Below are 27,053 nucleotides of genomic sequence, written 5' to 3'. Positions count from 1 at the left end.
GCCATGAGGGGTCGTCAGAGTATTGATGATCTGCCGACTACGCCGTCGTTCGTCGGAAACTGTATAATGCATGGATGGAATTTCGAAACCCGCGTGATCGTGGCGCCGCGTCCGTATCATCACCCCTTGCAATTTCCGGCGTGACAGCGCTATTATCTTCGCCTTAGTTCTTTGCCGTTCCAACTGGTTGTCTGGGGTTGGAGGCTGAGTGTCCAGATCTCGGAGAATCGCATAATAGAAGTAAACAGTGTTGCGATGCCATTCGACCATGTCCTTCCCGTATCTCATCATTGTCCTCCGGATCGCTGGTTTGGCGCAGGCCATCCACCATGTCAATGTCGAGCGGTAGCGGGGAAGGCGTCGTTCGCAGGCTGTCCACGTCATAGTGAATTGTTGACGACATGCCAGGTCATGCAGATGAGAAATATTTAGTTTCCATGGCGCACGGCTGCGCCATACAGATTGCGGCGGAAGGAGGACCGTACAGATGTAAGCTCGATGGTCGGAAAAGCCCAGTGACCAGCGTTCGGCGCCCCGTGTCGCAGATCTAAGAGTTTTTGAGGCATGTACCCTGTCTAGTCGGCTTGTGGAATGACTGGTAAGAAAGGTACGGCCAGAACGGTCGCCGTGTTGAACTTCCCAGGTATCGTGAAGCATGTAGTATAGTGTCGAATCTGATCTTTGGTGTGCAGAACGAAGTTAAAATTACCCATAGTAGGCAGTGGTCATATCGACCTAAAAACAGGGGAGCGATTTCATCGGAATAAAACTGGGCCCTTTCATGGCGTCGGTCGGTGCCTGAGGGAGCGTAGACATTAATGATGCGTGTCCCCGTGGCAGTGAGTGCCATACCCCGAGCTGATGGAAGGAAGGTGACGACGGTCACAGAAATCCCGTGGCGGACGTAGATGGCCACTCCGCCACCCATATGATCACTCGCGGAGGCGTTGGCGCTATATCCATTGATGTCCGGGAGACTGGCCAAGTGAACTTCCTGCAGGAGAGCGAAATCAATATCAGAAGCCGAGAACATCTCCTGCATAAGTTGGATTATCACTCCGGAACGGATGTTGTTGGTGTTGATGGTTGCTATCAAGTAGGCCTTGTGGCGGACTGCTGGAGGCTGGTCCACTCTGCCGTCCGTGCAAGGTTGTGGGCATCGCAGTGGAACGTTATCCCGCTCGCCCGCAGGGACCCAACGCCGCAGGGTCCCGTAACGTGTCCTGCTCCTCGACCTCCTCCTCGTGCCACGCCGTGGAAGCGGGCGCCGGTGTATCGTCCATTTTGTCTGCAGAAGATGATGTAATGGTGCGTGACGTAGTGTCGTCTGTGATATGTTCATGATTCAGTTCAGCGTCCGCATAGGGCGTCGGGGAGTTGGGAGCAGGCACACCGGTGGATGTCTCCGAGCTCATAACGTCTTCGTCAGCAGTAGAGGGTTCTGGGGCGCCGTGCTGGTCGACGGTTGCGTCATCCTCGACTTGCAGCATCTCCTCTTGGCCGAAAGCGGTGCGGATCCTTCACTTACGACGTTTCGAAGAACGCTGTTTCCTTGTGCGACCCTCCGTGTCCGACGGCGGAAGGGAGTCGCGTCGTTCTGGTAGGAAGGCCGCCGTAGGGACGATGAGCGAGTCGATCTCCATCGTGTTGCCAAGGATAGGGTCAGCGTCAGGTCGGAGCGGCGTCGATGGCCGTCCGAGGCGGGGGGCCGTCCGAGGCGCTCTCCGTCGGTGTCTGGTCGGGCTCGTAGGTGGTGTCGTTGGTGGCGCCCAGGCAGCGTTGCAAAGCGGCAGGAGAAGCTAGAGCAGCGGCGTAGGTCTCCGGTAGCACCGTAGGTTGCGACGTGGGTGGTCCTTCGGCAAATGGAAGTTGCGTAATACGCCGTTGTAGGCATTCTTTGCCGCACTCGGAACAGGTCCGAGACTGGCCGTCGTATATAATTATCGCACGGCATGCACATATTTGTAAATAGGAGTGGACGTGGTTTCGGAGATCAATGGTAACCTGTCGGACCCCGTTTAGGACAGGATATGTCCGAAACAGTGTCCACTTCTCCGCAGTGTGGCCATGGACTGTGCTGTATGGGCTGTATGGGCGCTGCAGTCTGGAACCGCGAGACCGCTACGGCCGCAGGTTCGAATCCTGCCTCGGGCATGGATGTGTGTGGTGTCCTTAGGTTAGTTAGGTTTAACTAGTTCTAAGTTCTAGGGGACTAATGACCTCAGAAGTTGAGTCCCATAGTACTCAGAGCCAAAAAAAAAAAATGGTTCAAATGGCTCTGAGCACTATGGGACTCAACTGCTGAGGTCATTAGTCCCCTAGAACTTACAACTAGTTAAACCTAACTAACCGAAGGACATCACAAACATCCATGCCCGAGGCAGGATTCGAACCTGCGACCGTAGCGGTCTTGCGGTTCCAGACTGCAGCGCCTTTAACCGCACGGCCACTTCGGCCGGCTAAACACTCAGAGCCATTTGAACCATTTTCTGCTGTATGGTCGGAGTGCCGCGACGACTTCCTCAGCAGGAAGTTCGAATGGCAATTCGAAAATACGTATCGTGCGCATACCTAAGCGAGCGTGGTCGATGGTTACCACCGTCACATTGCCATCAGCATGACAGGAGCGCAGCCCCTGATTGGTCTCACGCAGGATGCGTTTGCACGCCGCGTCGTTAATGATTTTAACATAGACCGTGCTGCTCACGATCGACAAATGTATGCCGATGATATCGGTTGCCGGGATCTTCACTTCTTCTCGCAGAAAACCCTCCACCTCGAGTGCTTTGGGTCGGTCATAATCGTTGCAGAAAGTAAAACGGTTCGCCATGGATCGTAAACGGCTAGCTGGCACTTAAGCAACCGCCGTCAGAAGGTAAACAAAGCGAGCTCGCTCTCCGCATGCTGTGAACACGGACGCGTCCGCTATGTTGCCCTGCTAAAGGCAGACTGCGTTCAGCTATCGGGGATGACGACGCAGAGATAAGTGCACACATAGTATATAGTTAGAGGACAGAAAAACAAAAGGGTATGGTAAGACATTGCAGGTACAGTTTACTTGATTATCTTACATTTCGGTACAATGACCAAGTGGATACAATGACTAACAGACAAAACTGAGATGAAATTGTATTTTGCACGAACCTTATAGCATTACTAGAGAAATTGTTTACACATACTTAAATCTTCTATAACAGCAGCTGGCACAAGCTCAGGCTGAGAGTTTAGATTTCAGACCATGTACTTCATCGGTCTGAAGGAATGAGAAGATATATCAAACAAAGATAGGTTATCGTGTACCAATACTAGGTGAGTCAACTGATTTTGTTCAAATGGCTCTAAGAACTATGGGACTTGACATCACACACACCCATGCCCGTGATTTCACCTTCACAATATGTGGTCCTGGTAATTCGCATTTAGGAACACACGTTAACCTTCGTTACTCCTTGAAACAGGATTCGAACCTGCGACCGCAGCAGCAGTGCAGTTCCAGACTGAAGCGCCTAGAACATCTCGGCCACAACGGCCGGCAACTGGTTTTGTTTAGAAAGAATCATCACAATAGAGGGGGAGAAGCCTCAAGCTCAACGTGGTTTGAGGCCCATGGATTTCACATTCACAATATGTGGTCCTGGTAATTTCGCATTTAGGCACACACGTTAACCTTCGTTACTCCTTGAAACAACTGTTAGCAGAACTACGACCGAATAAAAATGAAATTGCAACACAAGTGTAGGGAAACATCGAAACGAGCAAAGTAAATTTAGATTACACACAGCTTAGAAAGGAGAAAACACGTCAAACATCGATACGCGCATACTGTAAAGATGTGCGAGATGAAGGAAGAAATGAAAATGGCCTAGACACCTTCCGAGGAAAGCCTTGATACCAGTCCGTCTTTGAATAAAGCTCGCTAATGCCTTCCAGTTCCGGACAGATATTCTACCGTTTAAATGTGTGGAGTTCGCCGAAAACGGGGCAGAACCTGTCTCAGATATCCGAGGCGCAATACAGAGAGGATCTCTATGTGGATTGCACATTGTATCCAGTTAACATCGAAGCTAACAGGCATAGTCTCTGCCGGCTATGCATAATGGAGATGAGTCATTCGTGAACGAACAGGTCCGATGGAATGGTTAACTAAAGTGAAAGGAAAGACCGAGGAATGACTTCTATGTAACAGTCGTTGACCATTCCCTTCGGTCTCGGTCGGTCTCGTTCCCGATAACGGTCGTTGGCATATATTGCAGTAGAGGTCGGCCTCAATCCCGGGAACAGTCGTTCACAGTTCCCTTCGGTTGGTCTCGTTCCCGCCTCTGCCTCGTTACTTGGTCTACTTCCTCCGCTCCTCGATCCCGGGTAGGTCTCGCCCGGGGAGTTTCGTTCTTTTTGTCTAGTCACTCGTCCCAGTTCAAGTTTTTTTTTCTTTTATAATCATGTACCTTATATAAAAGTTAAGTTATGTGTAGTACGTTCATGTTTTTCAGGCAACAAATAGAGATATTTGCAGATCTCTTCGCCGGTTTGATCAACTGTAGAGCACATATTTAACGCAAGGCAAGTTCTTTCCTTTTCTTGCATAATCGATTACAAGAGTAGCCATTGCTTTTTATTCGTAGATTTACTTTAATCTGCTTTGTTTAATGAGTAGTTTTTGAGATAACTTATAATAATTTTTTTAACTGTAGTGTGAAAAAGTTTACATAAAACATGCGATTTTCGCATATCTTCCAAAAATAAACCAGGGCATTTAGGGAGGCTCTAATTTTTCAGGGTCTGTATTTTATTTGTGGTAACGCCTGTTTTGGTGTCTTTGCACACAAAAATGGATTGTGCATGATTTCGGCTCAGTGGGAAATCGGGAAGCGGTGCCTCTCCATCTAAAAAATAGTATAATGCCGTAAAATCTTATTTAATTTTTATCTCTAAAATGTTCTTCAGAAGTAAGTTTTTGATAAATAAATGGAAATGTCGTGTGGCTAGGGCCTCCCGTAGGGTAGACCGTTCGCCTGGTGCAGGTCTTTCGATTTGACGCCACTTCGGCGACCTGCGTGTCGATGGGGATGAAATGATGATGATTAGGACAACACAACACCCAGTCGCTGAGCGGAGAAAATCTCCGACCCAGCCGGGAATCGAACCCGGGCCCTTAGGATTGACAGTCTGTCACGCTGACCACTCAGCTACCGGGGCGGACAGTTTTTGATGAAACAGTGTTTTTTACATTTACCTTCGTTATTAATAGTGTATTGCTAGACTGACTTTAATAATTCGAACTATATACCTACTATTTACAAACGATGTGAGACAAATATGGAGTGAAAATCCCATTTCATTTTGAGCACACTTATTCTTCGATAAATCCTTTGGTTTACCGAAGAATCTTATTGGAAAACTCAGACACAACTTGAGCTATATATAGCTTCTGTTGCTCTTCTCCTTTTCTTCGTAAATTACCTTCTTACTGTGTTCCATAAACTTAACACCTGTCTGAGACGGATAATTTACAGCATTTGGTTTAATGACTAGGTGTGGAGCGTTGACGACATCTTCATTTTCATGTCACTTTGAAGAATCTGTCTTAAGCAATTTGTCACTCAAATCAAATCTGTTTAAACATACCATAATTTTATCAGAAAGTGACTGTTGAGCCACATTAGTCATAATTTGTGGGATCTGATCGATTTCTGCTTAAATCCTTACATATTTTTGCCGGTTGTTTCTGCCTAACGATTCAGCGTAGTGACTGTTTTCATTTTTGATTCAGAATATTAATTCGAAAGAACAGCAGACATTAACCACAAACGAGCTTTCATTTTTTGTGAAGCCACACACTGGGTATCAATATCGACGATCTGATACTGAAGTGGCTCAAGATCATGCTTCGGCTTACATACTAGTAAGGAATACACGAACAGCATAAACTTCACTCTCTTCTTATGGTCGTTCATCACGGAACATAAAATTTATCAATACATACCATGGAATTCGCCATCCACTTTGCACGATGCATTCCCTTGCAACACAGGGAGATAGTCGATGAGATGGTTCTTCGAGAAGACAGTTAGTAGTTAATTCAATAGCTATCACTATGATTACTTCATATGTCTCATACACGCAAGGTAAACGTAAGAGACCCTTTTCCTCAACATTTTCAATCAAAACGCACGCCCCCTTAAAAGTGGTCGTATATCATGCAGTTGCGAAAGAAACTAGCGATTTAAGTAAAAAACCACACAATGCGAGTTTCGTGGACGACAATCGCCAGCTATTTCGGTAGCAAGTTAAATGACAGAAGTCTGCAAAAATCATGAGCATTGAACTAGTAGTGAACTTCAATATTCATTCATTTTTAAATACACTTGTGTGTAAAATTTATATTTTGAGTAAATTAATACGTATTTAATGAATTGATGAATTTAATAATCTTTGAGTATCGTCTGTTAATGGCTGTCGGCGCTCGCTCAAAAGTTGTCTTTCTGAAATAAATGACGTTTGATTCCATGTACAAATTTAAACGCATCTTTAAATTACTGACTGACCACAAAAAGCACAATTCGATTATCTTTCTCGAATGCAAATATCTTCGAAATAATGATGTGTGCTATGTCGTCAAGGTTTTAAAGAAAAGAAAAAGAGTCTCATTCCACTTCATTCAGACAGTTTCGACAACCTCTCAGTATGCTTATCTAGTTGCCCCGATTCTGATACAAAGCGTCTAATTTTGATATGCAGTTTCTCTCCTCCTGCTCTGTATCGTAAGTCCAGATTTATCCAAATAGTTTCACATGCCACACAAATAGTATGGCACTTTGATGTGAAATTAATTTACACACGGGCACATTGTCAAGGAAAACCATCAATATTGGACCGGCAAATGACTGTTTATTTTCAGTTATATAGGTTAGTAAAGAACATACGAATATATACAATCCTCTGTAAACGAACAGGAGACGAATACATCGTACTTGCTACTATTACGAACTTGCCTGCAAAGTCAATGACGGCTGTGGTGCTCCGATGTGGGTCGTTTCGTAATCATGAATAACTGGCATGAAAAGAATGGAAAAGAAACGGGATGGGAAAGGGAGAGGAAGGAAATAATGACTTCCAGCAGCACATGGCAAAGCAGCAACGCAATGGCGGGAGTTGAGAATTTGTGCCAGACTGGGACTCGAACCCGAATGTTGTACTCCTCTAGACCTTTTGCTTTTGAAGTGTTGGCAGAAGAGCCAACACTGTGTTGCTAGAGGGGGCCGAAATGCACGCGTTTAATTACACGCTCACTGGCGTGAGGTCTGGAACAGTTAAGGGAATTAATAGTAGCAAATAAAGTACGTAGTTGATATAATACTTAACTTTAATCCACAATTGGTGTACATCGCTCTTGACGGTACATGTTATAATCTCAATATCAAATGCTATGGCGCCTTGCTAGGTCGTAGCAAATGACGTAGCTGAAGGCTATGCTAACTATCGTCTCGGCAAATGAGAGCGTAGTTGTCAGTGAACCATTCCTAGCAAAGTCGTCTGTACAACTGGGGCGAGTGCTAGTAAGTCTCTCTAGATCTGCCGTGTGGTGGCACTCGGTCTGCAATCACTGACAGTGGCGAGACGCGGGTCCGACGTATACTACCGGACCGCGGCCGATTTAAAGGCTACCACCTAGCAACTGTGGTGTCTGGCGGTGACACCACAGCTTTAACTACCTCTGCCATCCGAACACACTTTCTGTCAGATCCAAATGCGCAATTTTCACCTCTCCGCACCCCGACGACCCCTCCCATTAAGCACTATTCTCAGATTTCTGAGCCCCGCAGGAGATCGGTCGTTGATTCTGCGCCCACACTGGAACTGGTTCATCAAACAACCGACTCTTCTGTCAGACATGTCTGACAGAACAGAAAAGCCGTTCCACGTATACAGTTATAGGTATGAATGATGTCTGTTCTGTCGGACTTGTCCAACAAACAGGCACCACTCATATTTAGAATTCTGTGTTTACGGTGGCTGTTCGATGAACAAGTTTCAGAGCGAATGAACAACCAACGTCCGAACTCCTATGGGAATCAAAAGTCTGTGGATAGTGATTAATGGGTGGGGATCATTGGGGTGCGGTGGGTGGGGATTTGGAACTTCTGTGCGACTAAAAGCATGTCTGTATGGCCGAGACGGTTAAGCCCACCATTCTAGAGAAGCAGAGCCTCCGGGTCCGAGTTCCAGTTCGCCACAAATTTTCAACTCTTGCTGTTGCATTGCCGTAATGTCCTGTATGGTTGGGAGTCGTTACTTGCTTCCAATTTCATTCCCATCCCGTTTCGTTTCCATTCCTTTCACCCAAGCTATTCACGAATGTTTCCTAGCTGTTTCATTGCGAGTTTTATCTGTTCTGTTGGACATGTATGACATAAAAGACACCACTTATATCTATAAGGTTTCATAATCTGTACTTCCATTCAGCCTGCTCTAGCCTCTCTGTAACTGGCTTTTAGTCACTGGCCCGTCACATCATCCGACTAATGTGATACTTTCTATGGATGTATTTAGCTAAAGAAATCGAAATAAGGAACCTGTCTACATAGGGCAGTCAATGCTTTACCATGCAGAAGTAATACTTGTGCGTACTTGATATTTTTTTTTTGGAAATTTATCTAAAATCGACAGATCATTCACAATTAGATAAAAAAAAAGAAGAATGGTGAACGAGTAAAACTGGAGGTTTACAATAAGGAACGGTCATGGGTGAGTTAGTACCCAAAGATGAACGAGTGTGCCAATCTCTAACGCATGCTTCTATTACATTCGGAAAGGTTGAAATGGACTTCGTTTTGCAGTGCATGTAGGTGCACTTTGTAGTCGGTTGCTGGAGACTGTGTGGCATCTCCATGATAAGCGTGCCACTACAACAGACCATAGCATTTACCTTTAAACCGTCGGCGCATTCACAGGATGGGCAGACACAGTACGACGCAAAGCTTGTAAGGGTGCTGCGGCGTAGGTAGTGCTCAGGAATACTTATTAAGAAAAATCCGATACGTTACGTCTTTTCCGAGTTAATTAGCACTGAAGTTAGCCAACCAGGCCGCTGCGGACGCAAATTCAAGCGGTCGACTACATAAATTAGTGTCAGTTGTTCTCACGGCATAGATGAGAAATGAGCGCGTGAGGTGCCCGAGAGGCTGCTCGCGGAACTGGGAGCATTTGTATCGCCGGGAGGGCACGATACACCCACACCGTGTATTCTCTCACTCGCGAATAGGACCAAAGACAGCCAACAATATACAATCGACAGGTGACTCTCGAATCTGTAGTCACGTTAGATTGTTGCAAGTATTCTTTTCATTGTGGTAATTATTATAGTAGGACAATGCAAATGTTAGACGTAAATAGTATTTACGGGAGTATAGCCTTCCTTGTATTACACAGCTGTGCCATCAAATGGGAAAGTAACAACATTAATCTTGTGACAACTCTGTCGTGAAGAAAATGTTCAAATGTGTTATGAAACGTCCCCTTTGAACAATTGTACACGACTGTCCTTAACCTGACACACAATATTTTGTTAGCGCAACGCAATCTGACTTTCAAAAATCCCTACAAAAGAATGGCCCTGACTAACATTAAACTATACCTTTCACAAATCACTTACCTCACAAAAATCTTCGCTGCTCAAGCTACTGCAATACAGCGAGCGCCACTACTGCCAGCTAAATAAAAGATTCAAACTATGGAAGGCACTAACTACTGATAGGGATAGTTAGCAAATGAAAGATATTAGTAGAGAACAAACAATGTATTTACCTTGATATCATCATATATAAATATAGCAGTTCATGACAAATTACAAATCTCCGCCATCTCTCTCCCCACATCCAGCACTGCTGGCGGCTCACCTCCAACTGCGCAACGCTACGCGCTGTTCACATCCAGCTGCCGCTGCCCAACACTACAATGGCAGACAACAATGCAAACTAGCCACAGACTGCACACAGCACAGCCAGTGATTTTCATATTGAGCGCTACGTAACGTTGCCAATAAGAAAACATAAACAGCCTACATATTGAGCGCTACGTAACGTTGCCAATAAGAAAACATAAACAGCCTACATATTGAGCGCTACGTAACGTTGCCAATAAGAAAACATAAACAGCCTACTTACATAGCCCCCATGCTGCCCACAAAAAATTTTACAAATTTTTTTTTGGGCAGTGGCCAATAATGATTTGATAAAATTTTTCATAATTACAATAACAAAGAAATCAAATACACACACTTATTGATACAACGTTGGTCAAAAGCTAAAATTTTGTCACAGTCCATAAAGACAGTCCTGATCATTCATTACGGTAAAATATAGTGTTTTTCTCAAAGTCTGAGCAGTAGAAGAAAATGCACACGGAAGTAGTGGATTTCCATGCTGTCTTGAAGAAGTAGTGTTGTCCTTCCAACGGAAAGACAGTGCTGACTCTTGACATGCATACAGGTAATGGGCCACAACAGAGCAAACCCACAGCAGAGTTCATTCGACGTTTTGAAGAATATTATAGGTAGGTCATCACAGAGCAGACCCACTGTAGTCCTGGTAGAGAGTATGGTATTGGTGGGCCACCAGAGGTGCAGACCCACTGCAGTCCTTGTAGAAATAATGGTATTGGTGAGTCAGCAAAGGTGTAGACCCACTGTAGTCCTTGTAGAGATAATGGTATTGGTGGGTCATCAAAGATGCAGACCCACTGTAGTCCTTGTAGAGATAGCCAGCAGCCATCTGTTGTGACTGTGCAGGTGCACAATCACCATCAAAGAGTCTTGCGGAGAATATAGCAAGTCCATAAACCACCACTTGTCCATTCACAAAAAATTTGTTTGAAATGTCCTTAGAGCCAGCAGTGCTGTTATCCAGTCCCTTGCTGAATTATTAACACACATGCAAACACTAACAGTCCCTACTTCTCACATATTGTCCATATACTATGACCAACAGAAACGTGTGCAGTGAAATGGAACTTACAAGTTAATAATATGATGAACTGGTGTCAATTACAATTTTATAACATAAGAATACAATTACAAAGGTACAAAATACATCATGAAAGAACATAACAATACAGATAACATTCGTGGTACTGGCTTTACAAAAGAATCGAACTAACATATACATCAGTGTTACAGGAATTATGACATAAGTAAATACATAAAAGATCAGAATAACTTTTGAAACATCAACTTTACACATGAGCATTAAAACAAAACAGAATTAATAATGTCTAACATCTTTACAAAGTAAATAACATATTATTAATGCAAATTATATTTGAGGATAACAGTATTCCTCATCATAGTTCATGTATCTGAGTATGAGAAAAATTCTACAACATAAGTCTGATGAGGTAAACATATAAAGACAGGAAGAACATATATACACAAGGGTACCCAAACACATAGTGGGATAACACAAAAGGAAAGGACAGGGTTTGTTTCATTGCAGTATTTTGCAAACAAAACTTTCTTTGCTTCTTGGAGATCTCCCTTCATTCATCATTATTCCCAAAAGTCCTATCTAAGCCTGCCTTCTGTATTTTGTTCACATCCTCTGTCAAAAATAGTTTTTCTCTCTGGTTTCTGTATTCTGTTCACATCCTCTGTCAATAATAGTTTTTCTCCACTGTACAGTATCCTTTTTATTTTGCCAGACCATTTTCTGATAGCTTCTCAATGTATTTCTCATAAATTTATAATAGTTAGTTTCTTATATAGTCTACTCCTCTTAAGCTAACTTAAATCTACTGAGCTCAGATGCTAAACTAAGGGACGAGGCAATGCAGCAGCACATAACAAATTAACACCAACAGCAATGCAAAAAAATGGAAAATTGCAAAGCAAGCTACAGTAAATATAAATTACCAAGCAATGCAACATTACAACTAATATGAGCCAATGTACAGTAACAAGAAAAATAAGTCAGTAGTAAAACTAGCTTAACAGAGTAACACAATTTAAAATTCAGTAGCACTATGCCTGGCAAACAGCAGCAGCAAATATAAAAAATATAAAACTTATATCTATACATGACAAAGCTCAAGCAGAAAAGATATTACAGTAAAAACAACAATGCAGATAAGGGAAATGTATATTCACATCTTAATATCTATGTAATTAAAATGGTGCACCACAACAACTGATTGTAAAAAGAAATATTACCATGTACTTGAAAAGAAAATTATGTGTTACTGTTACTAGTTCCTTCTTATTGTTCTTTCCTTTCCAAGTGCTCCTTTTTTAAAGAATGTGGATCATAAAATAATTATTTAATAGATCTGTTGACAGTAAGTGTTCACATTAGCAAATGCATTTCATTTTATAAAAGCAATGCTGCAACACAGCTGGAAACCAGATATCAAATGAAATAAGCAACTATGAAAAGCAAAGCATAAAAATATCATTCAGTAGTCATGTGACATTTCATAAGTTAGTAGAAATTCTCTCAACTCTCATAGAAAGACGCTTGTCATAATCAGGTGTGCAAATGTATGAATATTTCCCATCAATTCATAAGCATTTCAGTAATTAGCACAAAGTACGAGTAACCATATGTTTTCAGGTAATGAGCGTGTAATATTTGCGATGCTTTCTACAAAGGAACGTCAATAGCCAGGATAATGGCCTCCCTTTTTTTTTCTACCCGTGCCGCTGAAAGGCTAATGGCTTTTTTTTTTTTTTTTTTTTTTCGGGCGGCTGTCGCCCAGGTGGGTGCCCGCGACGCATTACGTGCAGGTGGTCACTTAACTTTCTTACGGAAATATTTACGACAGCAGTTTCCGCTACAGTGACAGTCTCACATAAAAATATTTCACAGGTCAAGAATTAGCGTTGCAGATCTGTAGAAACAAAATCCTATAAATATAAGTGTCCAAAAAAATTTTCGCCGGCATTGTGATACATTCACTCATTTACACACATTTCATAACTCTTAAAGTACGATTCTTGGTTTACAACATCCTGTTTCACAAGTCAAAAGTCCCTACCCACTATTCATTACTCCTTACCTTATTACACATATACGTATCCATCGACACTCGTCAATATTTCGTCATTATAAATATGAAGCATAATCAAATAACTCATATAGCCTCAACCTATTAATCATAAACATACCTCAGCAGCATAATACACATCGTCGTCGTAAAAATAACATCATAACACCTCAGTCAAATCTCAAAAACGTCGTAGCTTTCTGCAATAATTTCAAAACCTAAAAAAAATTCTCTGCTCATTTCAATAGTGTCATCTACCTCAAACGTACTTTAAAATCATGCTCCCTTACCAAATATATCATTCAAAGCTCTTATAGTATCACAATGATTCCAAAAAAATATGAACAGTTTACAAAGTACAGACAAAATACAGTTTCATAAGTGTGAAGTTACCCAACTGTGGATTGCGTAAACATGTGTCACTGATGTAATAAAAACGTTTGTCTGTCTCAGTTAAATGATTAGATAGCTGTGTAATTATGTGTTGGAGAAATATGGTACCGATGTGTAAAGTTGTATAAGCAAATACCATATTAGCTAGGGTTCCTTGTGGTTGCCACACACATGGTACACAAAGTAAGCGTGTACCCCCCTGAGGATGAATGTAATTATACCCTCAGGTGTTACAGATTACAGCAATGGAATGAAATGTATCACGGAAAACTTTCTTTGTAATTCAAAAAAATATTTAAAAATAAATGTTTTAAGTACAAAATTAATCACTCAAATACGTGTCCTGTAGCGCTAATTATGCGTCTTGCTGTAAGATAATCTCTGTGGATGTGTCGTAGTTATCGTCCTCCGAAAGCTAAGTTCTGCAGAAGACAATGTACTTACCTCATGGTAAACGAAAGTGAAATGCTTTGCGTATAGATATCTTAGTTATTACGCTTATTGTTGTGGTGAAGAACGTACTGTGCTGTAACATATTGTTGTGCTACGAAAGAGGCTGTCTCATTGTAGCTATACCACAAAAGTTACTACTAAAACATGTTTTACTTTGCAGAATAATACAGAAAAACTGTGCAGATATGAAACAGAAAAACCGCAAACAGATTCTAAGTCTGACAAATCATATTAGTAATGTGAAGCGAAAAATTTTGTGGGAAAGACAAAGTTAAAAGGCAGATTATCTTTCAATAAACGGTTTTACATGTGAAATGTGGTACAATCTTTTACTCTTCAAAGTACTCAGAATTTCAGCTTGAACGCAATTATCATGCAGTATACATCAGTAATTTTTCACAAGGTTAGCGTCAATGTTAGTTTTCTCTGAGCCAGCCGGCGCACGTGGGTGCCTGCGGCGCGAGTCATTGTCTGTCTCTTTGTTGGCGCGCGTTGTTATTGGGATTAGGAGACCTAACTTCTACAAATTCGCCTTGGCGAGAGGGCCCTGCTCTGTTTGAATCCCGCCAGTTCTGATGCAATTCAGGTCTGTCGTTACGATCATATCGTCTGTCGTCATGTCGGTAGATTCCATAGTTTCTTTCTTGTCGGTCACATGGTGGAGAATTTCTCCCTGAATCGTAACTGCGCGCTGGTCCGTTGCGTCTAAAGTTATTCTGTCTCCCTTGATAGTATTTATTTTGGTTCCCATATTGTCTGTTTCTCTTATTGTCTCTGTGATAGTCATTACCATGGAGAGGTGATCTTTCCCTGTAGTTATTACTACTCTGCCAAAGGTTGTCATACGGGTGGTGTCTGTTTTGGTCACGATTTGCGTTGTAAGAATAGCCTTTTCGTGTCCAGTTATTGTTTCTGTCATCACGGAATTGTGACGTATGTGACCTGTAGTGATTGTTTTCCTGTTTTCGCATCCGGCGACTGCCTGTGTCAATTTCCAGTTCTTGTAACAGTCCCTGAAAAGCCTCAATGTCTTCTTTGCAACGTCCTGCTAAAATAATATGTCGTAAATGTTCAGGCAATTTCATTAAGCAAATGCGGATGAGTTCTGAAGGGCTGTATGGGTTTGAAAGGTACTGATTCTTGTGCAACATGTCTTCAAAATATTTCATAAGACTGGAAAATTCAGATTGTTCGAAACGTTTCATCATTATGATGCTATGTTTTACTCGGTCTTGTGTGGCTTGAGACCAATATGCTGAGAGGAAGGCATGGTAAAACTCTCCTTCACTGTGGCAATCGTGAATTACCGATCGCATTCTTACAGCTGGTTCATTCTCCAGGTAGCCACACATAAATTCTAATCTGTGTTCTAACGACCAGTTGGGAGGAAAACAATGCGAGAATTGATGGAGCCATGCTTGTGGATGAATGTCGTTGCCAGAATTCTTAAATGTTTTGAATTTACGTGTAGTTATGAACAGCTTATAGTCAAAATCATCATGTCGGCGAGTCGCATATCGGTCATTGTTAGGTCGTGTCGGCCGTTCCATCTCAAAATTCGGTGCACCTTGCCAATTTCTTTCACAACTTCCGAAATGCCCTGTGTTTTTATTTTGCGGCTTTTCCGTATTTCTAAGTCCCTCTTCCCGTGTTGGAGCGCGAGTGTCCTCTGAAATACGTAATTCTTGTATTACCTGTGTCAGCTGATCTTGTACTTCCCGGATTTCTCTTTTGTACTGTGTATTGATTTGATTTTGATTCTGTTTGAATTTTCTAATTTGTTCATACTCTTCTGTGTCAGTGAAGGCTACAGGTCTTGTGTCATTCAGATCATCATCTACCTTTGTAGATAAGTTAGTAACCTGATCCGAAAGTTCGGCTACTTTCTCCGATAGTGAACACATTTCCTCAGTGTGTTTTTCTGAACCAAGTTTCAGAGTGTCCATTTGTGTTGAAATCGTATCTACTGTGTCTTTTAAGTTTTCTTGACTTTTTGCAAGTTGCGTAACCGAATCGGTAGATGCAACTGCGTCAATTTTAGCTTGCAAAGTGTTGTGATTTTCATGAACAATAGTTTGCAGTTCTTTTATGGCTGCTTCGTGATTCTGTAATGCATTTTCATGACGCGAAAAAATAGGTTGGAAATGCTCACAAATTTGAGTTTTTACGTCATTACAGACTTTTTGACATTTCGATTCAATGTTATGTAACTCAGTAGTTAAATCTTCACGCGTTTGTTCAAGAGTTTGTTCCAATGAGTCTAACTTTTGAAGCTGTTGCTGTGTTTGTCTCTGATTTTGTTCCAGTGTGTCTAACTTTTGAAGCTTTTGCTGTGTTTGTCCCATTTGTTGTATTAATTGTAATAACAATGCATTGGTGTCTGAAACATGTTCCTCAGTGCTTTTCGGCAGTGAATTTGCACCGGCAACATTCACATTTTGACAAGCAGAAAATGTGTCTTGACTTATTTGAGAAAACGGTGATGACCCAAAATCTGAATCTACAGTATTTGCGAAATTGTGTCCTGTTATTTCTGATTCCTGAGGCGATCTGTTGCCGACCGATCGATCGATAATGCTTCCCTGTTCACTACCTGTTTCACTGTGTACACCATTGTTTGCAGCCCGCTCCATTTCCCTATGCACAATTACCAAATTACTACTTTGAACATCAGTTAATTCATTACGCGGTGGCGCTAACATACTGCTTTCATTTTCACTGTCATTTCTCAGTTTACTTTGGAGCCTAGTATTACGTTTTTCACACGCCATTATTGTCACAGTATTTCACACGACAACACAGAAAAACACAATTTGAAGATCAAAAATAAGAGAACACATTAAAATAGCACTGAAAATAATATCTAGTTAATTGCAGCTGCGAAATATTTGGTGCAAATCTACATGCATGCCACAACTGTTTTACTGTACAACAATGAAAAACTACAACTACAAAGGAAATTCTCTCTATAATTACGCGCTAGCAATAAACAATAGCTACACTAATTACACAAACTACAAGAAAAAAATCAGAAGATTCCAGTGAGGTATCCTCGGCTAAGGGTCGACATATGAAACGTCCCCTTTGAACAATTATACACGACTGTCCTTAACCTGACACACAATATTTTGTTAGCGCAACGCAATCTGACTTTCGAAAATCCCTACAAAAGAATGGCCCTGACTAACATTAAACTATACCTTTCACAAATCACTTACCTCACAAAAATCTTCGCTGCTCAAGCTACTGCAATACAGCGAGCGCCACTACTGCCAGCTAAATAAAAGATTCAAACTATGGAAGGCACTAACTACTGATAGGGATAGTTAGCAAATGAAAGATATTAGTAGAGAACAAACAATGTATTTACCTTGATATCATCATATATAAATATAGCAGTTCATGACAAATTACAAATCTCCGCCATCTCTCTCCCCACATCCACCACTGCTGGCGGCTCACCTCCAACTGCGCAACGCTACGCGCTGTTCACATCCAGCTGCCGCTGCCCAACACTACAATGGCAGACAACAATGCAAACTAGCCACAGACTGCACACAGCACAGCCAGTGATTTTCATATTGAGCGCTACGTAACGTTGCCAATAAGAAAACATAAACAGCCTACATATTGAGCGCTACGTAACGTTGCCAATAAGAAAACATAAACAGCCTACATATTGAGCGCTACGTAACGTTGCCAATAAGAAAACATAAACAGCCTACTTACAGTGTGTGAAATCTTATGGGACTTAACTGCTATGATCATCAGTCCCTAACCTTACACACTACTTAACCGTAATTATCCTAAGGACAAACACACACACCCATGCCCGAGGGAGGACTCGAACCTCCGCCGGGACCAGCCGCACAGTCTATGACTGCAACGCCTAAGACCGCTCGGCTAATCCCGGGTGGCGTGTCGTGAAGAAAACCAGATGAATTTACGCTAGTGTGCATGCTTTCGTGCACCAGATCTGTAGTTTTCCTATGTTTGTTAGTGAGGGAAATTTAATTTTTTATTTATTTCTATGGGACCAGCTAGTATTTTATGTTCCACTTTCCTCTGAGTTCGAATGTACTGTTATCGCTTCGTTCGAACAAACTAGAGGCAGATACATGTTTAGATGACGCTGGCAGATGATAGAAAACTAATGATCGTCTGCTGTTCGACTGAGGCACAACACAGCTACAGGGAATCAAAGTAAGAATAGTATTTTCACTTCCTAATGCTGCAACGAACACAGCAGCGCTCCAAAGTAATACACTGCATATGTTAATACCAGTTACAAGCAGTACAATAGGTTGCAGATTTCCAAATTCTGTCGTTCTGTTTTGTGTAGAACGAGTGGAGTGGAAGGAGACCGTTCAGGGATAAAGAAAATGATAAAGTTTCACTCTCGGCAACAAAATTTCCCGGTCACAGATACAACATGTAACACATATATCGATTGGAAGTAGACTGATACTATGTAAATGTGTATCTCTTGCAGGAGAGCTTCTGTAAAGTTTAGAAGGTAGGAGACGAGATACTGGCAGAAGTAAAGCTGTGAGATCGGGCGTGAGTCGTTCTTCGGTAGCTCAGATGGCAGTCGGCTCTCAGCCGTGGTAGCGTGCGGACGGCCCCGCGCGCCGGCTAGTGCTCCGCTGCCGGGGTTTGTTTACCTCCGCGTCGTAGCTTTAACGCTTGTGTCTGTCCACCGTGAACAACGTATCGAGCGCTTACCGGCGTGCGACCCTTAAAGTTTCCTTCCCAGCTGAACATGCGCGACCACGTGCACATGAAGTTGAAACGTTCCTACGTTAAGAAGTTCGTTTAGATCCTAACCACGTTATCGGAATCCATTTTTTCGATCACGAGTAGTGTCGTTTATATTAAAATGACAAACACCGAGGTGAGTGAAGATGTTATTCGCCGCCGTGCCAATGGACTTACGTTCAAATACTCTGATGGTCACGTCGGAGCTGTAACGCTTGAACTCGGAGAGTACGGTCAACGCACGATTAGGGTGTTAGAAATACCTTTCGAAGTGCCGAAGGACGCAGTTGTCTCTGCGTTACAACCATATGGTAACGTCATCGGTTACGTAGAGGGAAAATGGCAAACCTTCACGACCTACCATGTCCTTAATGATGTGCGTCAGGACAAAATTGAACTGAACAAACATATACCACCATACCTGACAATTGGCGGGGTGCGAGCCATTGTCATGTACGACGGCCAACCCCGAACATGTGCGGGTTGTGGACAAGAAGGCCACGTCAGATCCGCCTGCATGCGACGCCGCCTGATCCAGACGCCGGTCGGCGAGGAAGCGTCCCCAGCGGTGATCACTCAGGTCCCTGTCACATGTGCCAAGGTTGCCCAGGAAGGTAGCACCTCTACACAGGGTCTTCCTGCTCCGTTGACGTCGTCTGATCAGGTAGGTGCAACCGCTACTGAGATTCCTTCTGAGGTGCCACAGACGCCAGATGCTGACCTGCCGAATCTTCGCAGCACTGTGACTGAAAATGCTACTGAGATGGACGTTGATCCGGAAGTGGTACCTACTTCTGCTTTCCTTCAGACTGGTCCGCAGTCAGACGAAAGCCACCCGCAATCGGAGCCTGAACGACATGTTCAAAAACAAGGATCGACACGAAAGAGAAAGAAACATAGCCGTACACCCACTGATGAACCCATTCTACGGATGGATACCAGGGATGCAGACCCGAAGATGGACGACAAACCGCTCTTTGATGACCAAAAGTCTGATACGAACGACCCACTACAGGTGACCACTGGCAACGAACACCCCTCCTTACTGGCGCCGTCGCCCCCACAGGTCGACGTTGAAGAGAGCCTATCCGCTGAGCCGAAAACTACATCTCCTCTCCACGTGGATGATGTGCACAGCCGATGCCCTACCGCAGTATCAGTCTCCTTGGCAGACGACGTGGAGATCGAAGGGACTGGGGTGGACGGTGCTGATGATGGGGCGCCCCCATTGGTAGCGCCCGCGCCCACAAACTCTCCACAATAACAGCCCCTTCAGCGGACCGGCACGATCGACGACCTCTCGCTCCTGAAAAACGAGCTCCACCTGTGCCTGTGGGACTCCAACACCAGCATTATCGTGTCGCAACGATTAACCTGGCGACCATTCGTGCGCCCCACAATCTAGCGCTGCTCCGCGATACGATTTATGATGCGGACATAGATATTGCGCTTATTCAGGAAGTGCATGACGCCGATTTTTCAAAACCGTATGGCTTCACGGCGCATCTTTCTCCCGCTTCGGACACCGGTAGTGGTGTTGCCATCATCTTACGAGAAGGTCTTCCTGCCGAAGATGTCCTATACCTCCCCAACGGCAGAGGTATGGCCCTTACTTTCTTTGGTGTACGCATAGTCAACATTTATGCGCTGTTGGGCTCCAGCTACCGTCGTGAACGCAATGCCTTCTTCGCGAATGAAGTTACACCCCTTTTTATGGGACCACACGATCACTGGGTCATGGGTGGAGACTTCAACTGCACCCAGCGACCTCAGGAATAATTGCCAAGTCACTCACCATGCGCAGCTCTGGAAACAGTCGTCACGCGGCTACAATTTGTCGACACGTGGAGACATGTTCACGGTGATCTTTTGGGCTTTACGTACTACACTGCGCACTCCTCTAGCCGACTGGATCGCATCTACTCTCGCGATCCCTAATTCAACACACTCGACAAGTTGAAATCTTGGCTGTTGCTTTCTCAGATCATGAGGCTTACTTCTGTGATGTTCTCACAAGACAGGCAGCATGGCACGGACGTGGTTTATGGAAACTGAACACGGCACTTCTTAATTCACCTGACTGTCGACTTTTAATAGAAGACACTTGGTTCACATGTAATAGACGCCGTCCCACGTACCCGTCTACCATATCCTCCTGGATCCAGTGTGCAAAACCTGCTCTTCGAAAAACTTTGATCCGGTATGGCAAAGATGTTGTTGCCTGGAGGAAGAGCACTATGGACTTTTACGACAGGATCCTACGAGAATGCTCCACGATGCCAGCCTCCCCTGAGCGCCATACAAGGATGAACCATGCTAAGGCCCAAATCTCCAATCTCATGCGATGGCATTTGGAAGGAGCGATAGTACGATCTCATACTGCTGATCGCATACCTCATGAACATCCGTCGATGTACCATATCATCCAAGAACGCCAAAATCGACGCTGAAAATTGATTCACGTCCTAACAGGCCAAGAAGGGCGCCGCTACGTAACCCAATCTGCAGTAGGGAATGTGCTTCACGCCCACTACCAGCAGCCCTACGCCGCAATTCCACATTCCCCAGAGTTGATCGAGGAAGTCTCACAGCTCAACTTCGGTGGTATCCCAGGAGATGCAGCGATTGACTTGATGTCACTTCCCCTCGAATTTTATCGCACCTTCCGTGATTTGTTAGAGTCCACCTTCACCTCCATCTGTCGGGAACTCACGTCTCCGGAAGCACCTGTGCCGGACGCTTTCATGGAAGGAATTATTATTCCTGTACATAAACCGCATGGTGGGAACAATATCAGTGATTATCGGCCCATTACCCTCCTTGACAGTGATATGAAAATCTTCACTCGCTCGCCTTTTGGCGGCACGACTTAAAAACGTTGCCCGATATGTTGTGTCGCCAGACCAAGCATCTCTGGGAGGGGATAATAATATCCGCACGGCTTTATGCCGCTACAGGGATATGATCGCCGTTACCCAGGCACAGCGCCTCTCTGGGGCACTTGCGTCTATGGACTTTAGTCAAGCTTTTGATAGGGTTGAACATTCGTTCCTTACGGCCGTTCTCCACCATATGGGTTTCCCAGTCGCCGTTATCACGGTAGTGATGCGCCTTCTGCGGCATGCCTCATCCAGGATTATGTACAATGGCAGACTCACTCCTCCGATAAAAATAGGTCGATCAGTACGTCAAAGTTGCCTCTATCAGCGATTTTGTACGCCTTTTCCTTGGAATCCTTGCTATGTGGACTAAGACAACGTTTGGTAGGGTTGTCCATAGATCGCTACCGATTCTGTTGCACGGCCTATGCTGACGATGTAGTCATCTGATTACGTCATGCCGACGAGGTTCAAGCTGTTTTGACGTAGGTAGCGACTTATGGTGAGGCGTCGGGTAGCTCTTTAAACGTACGTAAGTCACAAGTTGTGTTCATTGGCATGGGACTTCCTGTGGAGTGCGTTACACCTTTCACCACCGTTGATACCATTCGCTGTTTGGGAATAGATTTTTCATCTGATCTCCGGCGTTCAGCCGCCATCGACTGCCGACGCCTCCTTTTAATGATCAGAGCAGGTCTTATGGACCATCGCCTTAGATCCCTAGATATTCTCCAACGAGCTCGATATGTCAATATATATATTGCATCACGAGTTCCCCATATAGCACAAGCTCTACCTTTCCCGCTTACTGTGGCACGTCGCATGTTGGCAGCGATGGCCTCTTTTGTCAGCTCTGGGCTGTTGTTCAAAGTTAACTATACAACCCTTACTGTTCCCCGTGATCGAGGTGGGATAGGTCTGCTTCACGTGCCGGATAGAGCTCGCCCCCTATTTGCCAGCTCCCAGATGACGGTATGGACACTTTGCCCAACGAGCCTCACTGGTCTCCTCCTGTCGGCATATACGCAGGTCTCACCGTCAGCCCCAGTGATGATCTCGGATGTTCCGGCCCAGTTCCATTATATACGATACTTCTTTCTTGAACTCAGTTATCCACGCCTCACCTTACCAAGACAGCTTTTACTCAAGACAAAGGCAGTATACAATATCCTACAATTAGGTCGTCCACCTAACCCGATTGAACAAAAGTTCCCCCAGGATGACTGGCGTCATGTATGGCGCGCGGTGTTCGCCTGTTACCTTGACACGAATGTTCAATCTGTCTGGTACCTAACTGTCAGTGGTAAGCAAATCAACCAATTTAGCCTTTATCGTATCCACCTCGCACAATCACCTCTATGTTCCACGTGTGGAGTGCCAGATAATGACGAACATCGGTTTGTTTGCGGACCGGCGGCGGAGGTTTGGCACGTGATTCGTCGTATTGTGGCATTTCTAACGCGGGACATTCCGGATCGGATTACTCCCCTTTCATTATTATTTCCGGAACGTGACTATTTTCCTCGGACAAAGACCAATGGTGTGAATTGGATTCGCGGACATGCCATTCAATGCCTATTTGGACAAACTGTAGACTCTGTACTCGATTTTTGGACATACCTCAATGAACGTCATTATGTCGTTGTCCGTCACCCAAAATACAGACAATTTTTCTCGAACTTCCTTGGGAGTGCTTTCCACGACCCGCCTCGCAGCTGGAATGTGTCAAGCCAAGAGAGAAGAAGGTTTCCTGTTTGAACTAATGAACATTTCTGAACAATTGAACGGAACACATCAGTTTCGAGAAGTCGTGACTCAACATATAAAAATAAAATTCAGAAAAAGGAAGATTTTGTTTTGCTTGTAAGGATAGCCCTAACCTTGATCTCCCATATTTCCCCTGGTATGTAGGCAGCTCTCTGGGGTAGGTTTAATCAGGAGCCAACGCCTGAAGTGGATCAGATTTTTTTGTTATAGGATGAAAAGTGGCTGTGGCACTTAGGTCTTTTTTAATTTTTTTGTAGTTCCATTTTCCTAAGGGGCTTCCTATTAATAAAAAAAGGAAAAAAACAAAAAAATGCAAAAAGAGAAAAATAAAAAAGTGGTAATCGTCAAAAAAAAAGATGATAGAGCACTTGCCCGCGAAAGGCAAAGGTCCCGAGTTCGAGTCTCGGTAGGGCACACAGTTTTAATCTGCCAGGAAGTTTCATGACTGCCATTTACTTTACAGTTCAAAGCTATGAACCCATGTATCATTGCCTGTGACGATGTTCGACTGAACATTATCACGGTCAGTCACGTAAGGCGCAAGCAATTCCGTGCAGATGGTCCTTCGTTGCTCTTTGTGCTCTTCTGTTAGGCGGCGAGGAACAAAGCGGGCACATACATTTGAGTACCCCAACTGGTGGACGAGTGTGCCAGTACTACAAACAGAGACGTCCGGCTGTGCAGCGAGGTGACTGAATGAGGTCCTTCGTTCACCTCGAAAGTGTATTTACACGTTCCAATATTGCAGGAGTCACAGGTGTTTACGGCCGGCTGGCACGTGGGAGAACGGACAGTGTTCATTACTAAATCTCTATAGACATTCTACAAGCGTCTATGATGATCTATTATGCTATAATTTTCCGCCCAAAAGGAACTCCGTGATACCTCTCTACTTGGAACGCACCTTCATTATACGTAGGTACGCCATTTTGAAGACTACGTATTGTGCCGACACCCATCGGGACTTTATGAAAATACACCGGCTGATGAGGGAACATTTCATAATGTCCCACAAGTAATTCTGCATATTTAACCGAAATTGGTGCAGGTAAAAAATGTTTTGCGTTACTTATTCAATGCCCCTCGTAGAATGCGTCTGTGTGTTACTTTACCCCTATGCATAGTTTGTCACTTCATTCTTCTGGGTCTTTGTATCAGTTTTACCAGATATAAGAAAATATTGGCGTATGGTGCGTCAGTATTGAAATACCTAAGATTGTAGGGAAATAGGAATTGAACCACAGGAAAATGTTGATTTACCAATGTATAAGCAAAAATGATGCTGCAACGGAGATAATGTTATATGGACTAAAAGTACCTTAGCTTTGTATATTTTGAAAAAACTAATAAATGGAACAAGGAAAGTAAGTAACAAGAAAGTGTAGTTAAATGAAACAAGAAATGGTTTAATGCGAATTAATGTGAAATATTCTCTGTGAACATGAAAGAGATCTCTGGGTTACGTGGAGCTAAGATAGACAACACTGAAATATGGATAAATTCTTTAAAAATGTGAGAGGGGGAACTAGTAGGTGATGACGTGAATACACATAATAAAAGAAAGAAAATTCGGTAAGAGAAACAGGCCACGTGGGAGATACTAGTCAATAATATGTATGGTTGCCGCCTTCTTACACCAGCATTGGCTATAGTAGTTTTGAATTTTCGTTTAAGTACTTAATGTGCTATATTCCATACCCTTTACGTTCATTGAACAGTTCCTTGTTTCATATGAATGTATGTGGACAAATAAATAAAATTAAACATATATTCTATACGAGTAAGTTTAGGTTTTAGAAGCCGCGGTCTAATAGGCTGCTTCCCGAGCGGGAAGCCGGCCGCGGTGGCCGAGCGGTTCTAGGCGCTTCAGTCCAGAACCGTGCTACTGCTACGGTCGCAGCTTCGAATCCCGCTTCGGGCATGGATGTGTGTGATGTGCTGAGGTTAGTGAGGTTTAAGTAGTTCCAAGTTCTAGGGGACAAATGTTAAGTCCCATAGAGCTCAGAGCTATTTGAACTATTTTGAACTGAGCGGGAAGGCGTGCCAGTCCCCGGCGTGGATTCGCCCGTCGGTTTAGTGTCGAGGACCGGTGTGCCGGCCAGCCTGTGAAAGGTTTTTAAAGCGGTTTTCCATCTGCTTCGTCGAATGCGGTCTCGTCCCCCTAATTCCGCCTCAGTTACACTACGTCGGTGATTGTTGCGCAAACACTGTCTCTATGTACGCATAAACCGTAATTACTCTGCCACGCAAACATTTGTGGCTACACTCGTCTAGCATGAGACGTTCTCGGGGTGGTCCACTGGGGGCCGAACCGCACAGTAACCCTGGGTTCAGTGTGGGGCGGCTGCGGGATGAGTGAACTGCTGTAGCCTGTTGTGGGGTTGTGAACCTCTTGGGTCTACGGCAGGGACGAAGCCTCTCCGTCGTTTCTAGGTCCCCAGTTCAATACAGAAGTTCATGTTTTGTGGAAAATACGTGTGAATAGTTCAGTTACTCATATGTTTTCTACAATGATGTAGAAATGAATAGATAGACAGATGTGATGCAAAAATGGTTAAATGTGGGTAGTACTGAAGGGAGGATAATCCAGTCTCTTGTTCTGTGGTCTTCAGAAAGTATGCAGATTTAGAGTGTTGGGTGGAGGCGGTTAAATACTTTTAGACTATGATCTTCCGAATCAGAGTCTGGTAGGAATGTACAACTACGCTCAACATGTTTGGGCATATCGAGTAATAGATCTTTTCTAGGGAATGTAGGAATAACCTTTAGCATTTTTTCTTTAAATTTCGATTGTGGACGTAGTATTGTATAAGGTTGTTATTATGAATCGTATACCCGAGTAGTACACTGAGTTGTGAGCGGTTGGACCAGTAGTGAAGATTTTATGAATTTATTGATTTATTGTCTTAGTAAGATTTTTAATCGAACCAAGTAGCCTTCACATTTTACGTTTTTAAAACACACATTTTACTGGTGAAAACCATTATTTAGAAACAGTGGTAAAATAATAGCTACATCATATAAGGAAATTTTTTTGGTAGTAAATACACTGCATTGCAAAAGTTTAGGATGGAAGTAAGTTGTGCATGTTGTGTCAATTCCAAGTAATACAGCTCGGTGAAACTTGAACCGTACATATAATCAACTCCTATGGTATAGCACAGAAGGTAACTGAAAAAATTGGGCAATTCGACGAAAAAAATAACACTTCTACTCAAAGAAATTATTTACACTGAAGTCATTGTGACCTATAACGATCTTTTCGACATTAGAAGAGTCGGGTCATCGTTCTTAATAGGGTTTCTGATGCTATGCAACGTGCTCTCATGCTGTCCACGATGTTGGTAAGGAGTTACTGTGGTAGCGTGTTCCATTAATCCACCGTCGCGGCTGACAACTGCTGGATGATTGTTGGTGTATGTGGACCTGCTGCAATTCACCCCACTCGTGATTGATGGGATTTAAGTCGGAGGAACTGACAGACCACACCATTTTACATATAGCCGGTCATTCCAAGAAATCCTCCACCTAAGCATTTCGATGCAGTCGCGCATTGTCCCCCATAAAAATGAAATTAGGGGAGAATGAACGTTTGAAAAAACACACATAGGGGACAAGTACAGTGTCACAATAACGTTGACAAGTGAGTGTTCTGTGTCTAAAGATTTAGAGGTCAGTACACCTATGGAAAATTACACAACGCACTACATTTCACCTGGACCACCAAAGCAGTCATGTTCGATAACGTTCCTGGGTGTATTACATACC

Source organism: Schistocerca americana, chromosome X (assembly GCF_021461395.2).
Source record: "Schistocerca americana isolate TAMUIC-IGC-003095 chromosome X, iqSchAmer2.1, whole genome shotgun sequence".
Lineage (NCBI taxonomy): Eukaryota > Metazoa > Arthropoda > Insecta > Orthoptera > Acrididae > Schistocerca > Schistocerca americana.
The sequence above is the reverse complement of the archived record's forward strand: the minus strand, read 5'-3'. Positions refer to the sequence as shown.